The sequence below is a fragment of the Cucumis melo genome, chromosome 8, assembly GCF_025177605.1.
Source record: "Cucumis melo cultivar AY chromosome 8, USDA_Cmelo_AY_1.0, whole genome shotgun sequence".
Lineage (NCBI taxonomy): Eukaryota > Viridiplantae > Streptophyta > Magnoliopsida > Cucurbitales > Cucurbitaceae > Cucumis > Cucumis melo.
The window spans coordinates 21,887,253-21,891,209 of NC_066864.1; positions in this window are offsets into that span (position 1 = coordinate 21,887,253).

Sequence of the window (3,957 nt, forward strand, 5' to 3'; positions counted from 1 at the left end):
GATGACAGCCCCATTCATTTCTGCCACGTTGAAATGAACCATCATATTGAGAACATGTTCTCGCACTGAGGCTCCCTCATTCATACGGGCATTATAAATGTATTTCAGAGCATCATGCTTGATCTGATAAGAGGCCTGACCAAACATCTCCTGCAAGGAGTCCATAATCTCACGAGCAGTGAGCATTGATTCATGTTTCTTGGCCAATACTTCAGATAAGCTTGCCAAGATGTATGCTCGGGCTTTTTCATTTGCCTTGGCCCAACGCTCATATGGTTCTCGAACAGTTCGAGTTGCATTAGCAGCTGGGACTTGAGGACACTCCTCAACTAGGACAAATCTAAGGTCATCGATGATTAGCACAGTGTTGATAGTATTTTTCCAAGATGCATAATTATTGCCATTAAGTTTATCAGCAGCCAGCATATTCAAAGTAGCACTCGTCATTATCAAATTACTGAAAACATACAATTTATTTATATTAGTTATACTAGCATTTTCCATATAAAACCAATCAATTTAGCAAAATTTTAATGTATCCTAAGTGATATCTATTTTGCAATGATGCTTCAGTGAGGTAGGATAAAAATCTCCGTAGGGTGATTAATTATCCCTTCACTAAATTGAGACAATCTCAACTAAATATTACACTAGAATAACTCTTATTCCTATAATAGTTAGTCATCATTGTTTAGTCAAGAAATGATTAACTTACTTAAAAATTTCTTGTAAGTGTAACCTTTCATTTTAGATTCTAGAGTTCCGCCCCAATAAGTAATCCGTAGGGAAAAAACCGATTGGAGCAAAAACTAAAGAAATCTTATCCATTTCTGGAGTTTGAGTAAAATCTAATGCAAACACCTTCCGTAGGGGAACACAAGCAAAGGTGCCTCAAGGCCAAGCATGAGAATTTACTTAAAACTAATGAAAGAGACCGCGGGATGTGTTGACACACATCCCTCTCCCACTTACTATAAACACTATCTCCATTCACCTTGTTATTGACTTACACAAACACCATCCGTAGGGGGACACAAGCAAAGGTGCCTCGAGGCCGAGCATAAGTCTCACGGTGTGAATGTTTAAGGAGAAACATGAAAAGAAAAATGAAGTATCATATACCTCATTTCCTCCCACTTAGTGTTTTACTTAAAAAAACAACTTAGAAAATACGGCTAATTATTTATCTAAGTCCATTGTTAAATTGGCCCAATATAACTCTTATATTGGATAGTTTAACAATATATGATTATTGTTCATCAAACACTTTGATAAATATAATCATGTATTGTATGCTTATAAAATGTTTGACTAATTCACCTTCCAGGTCAGTTCCCAGGTAGGGGTGTTCCGTTACCGTCAGCTTAAGTACCCCAGCCTAGACAGAACCTTCCTTAGACAAAGGTCCCTTATAGACAAATATTTTATAAATTTAATCTTTTATTGATATCATTTTAATCCTAATAAAACGAGAAAAGATTAACCCTATTTCTAATCTCATTAGAAATATTATTCATTAAGGTCTAGGTGAATTAATTTTAAACTATTTAAAACTAATTGTGACCTTATGTTAGCATGCAACTCTTTATTATAGATTTTAATTCTAAATTCATAAACTTATAACACTTATAAGGAAAGAAAATAATTAAAATCTATAAACATGCAATTCTAATGTCATTTAATATATATATATTCTCTAAGTAATGACATGCTCAATGCATTTTCATTTTCATCACACAATACAACAATTATATTAATGCAATGAAAATAAAAACATCCATCAATCAAACTATATAATACAACATGTTAAATTATAGGATGATGCATGGATATATTAATTATACATGCTATCATATAATATAACAATTATATTAAATATGATGCATGAGCATGCTTAGAAAATCATGCAACTAAAATACAACACTTATATTTAAGTATGATGCATGATAATTATAATCCTAAGGTGGGATTTTAAACTATATGACATACATTATGTATATAATTAGTTTAATAAAACATCACATGCAATAAAAGATTAAAAGCAAAATAGACCGAATTTGGCACTCCTAAAAAAATAATCAAATTAATATAATCAAATTATATTAATTTAATTAATTAAAACCAAAAAAAATGAAAAAACTGCACAATCTGGAACTCGAAGCCACGACCTCTTACAACAGAAATGGACAACCAGCCACTGCACCAGGAAGCAATCCTCGATGTTTGAAAGACGCGCGTAAAAGATATATTTGTTTTGTTGTTTTTTTTTTTTTTAATAACAAAATCTGCTGCAACTCTGTACAGATTTGAATCTTTACGAACTGGAAAAAAAAACTCCGTAATGCCTCCGAAAATCGTTCATCAACCCAGCAACACTTGCCTCGAACGACATGGACTTACAGACTCGATTACAGAATTAAAATGGCCAAAACAACAGCCCCTTACATCAATCAAATTAATGAAAAAAAAAAAATTGTAATCTAAGGTGCCAAAATCGAAAACATCTATTTTGCAAACCCACATACAACAATGCAGAGAAAAAATACCAACCTTTTCTTTGAATTTTGTTTCAAAAAAAATTGAAAAAAACAATTGCACGATCTGGCTCTGATACCATTTGCAGGAATGGAATTCCTAAAGCGAAAGCTTATGAACGCCCGTGCGAGTGAAATTTAATTTATGAAACCAATAAATTCAAAGAAAAATAATAAACATGCTTTTCATGGAAAAAGTGAAAATAAACTGACCTTTGTAGAACCAATTCAATTCTTCTTCCAAGCTTGGCACCACAAAATCTTCCTCGTTATTCTCCAAGTAAAGAATCACAGAGAGTTGTGGGCTTCTGTAATTTTGGTGAGGGAAGAAGCTTTTGAGAGAATTTTCTTTTGTTGGGATACAGAGAGATCGTAAGATTGTTTTTGCTGTTCAAAAAAAAACTTTCTTTTTATTTTCTTTTAAAACAAATCTCAACAATGGAGGGGGAAGTTATCAAATAACTTCCCCATCCTTCCCACGTAGAATAACTCCCAAGGGAGTTATTCTATTCTATTTAAATATATTAATATATATATATATATATATATATTAATTAAATTAAATAAAATCAATATAAATTTAATTAATATATATTATATCTCATATAACATAAAATTAATATAAATTTAATTACAAATATATTATATCTCATATAATATAAACTTTATATTATATCATATATAATATAACCAATGATTTAGATCTCTCATATAATCTATAGTTCTAATATGAATCGAATTCAATTTTAACCTATAGTTTATTTATGAATCTCATTCATATTATTATTATTATTTGAATCATATTCAAATATTAACTTCTCTCATAAAAAACTTTACATTATAATGTATCAAATAAATTATATTAATTGTATCATATACAATTTATTCCCTTTAATCAATTTGAACAATTCAAATTAAACCAAAATAAATTTGATTCTCATTTATCCTTATTGAGCTAACAAGGGGACCTTATGGACCTACAGATTGAAGCTCTAATGAAATGAGATTAATTAATTAAACTCTTTAATTAAATTTAATCTCTATTCATTAACTATTAGTCATTCCACTAAAGACTAATAGTTGCACTCTTCTAACTGTAGATATATTTTTGTGTCCATTAGATATAACCAATCAACAGTGCAATGACCCTTCACAAATTGCTCGTAAGTACAGCTAGGCCAAAAATTACCGTTTTGCCCCTGTAGTTACATCTAACTCCTTAAGTACCATTGATTCCTCTAATGAACAATAATTATAGTCCTACTATAACTGAACTCCTCTCAGGCCAAGAGAGGGTGTGGCGCCACATTGTTCAAGCCCTGAAATCAACCCTTAAGAGAGCAAATTCTCTACTTACTCCATCTATAGAGAAGGAGTGAATTCCTTCTTGTGTAGCTGCGTTCCCAGCTCCCCATTCAGACGA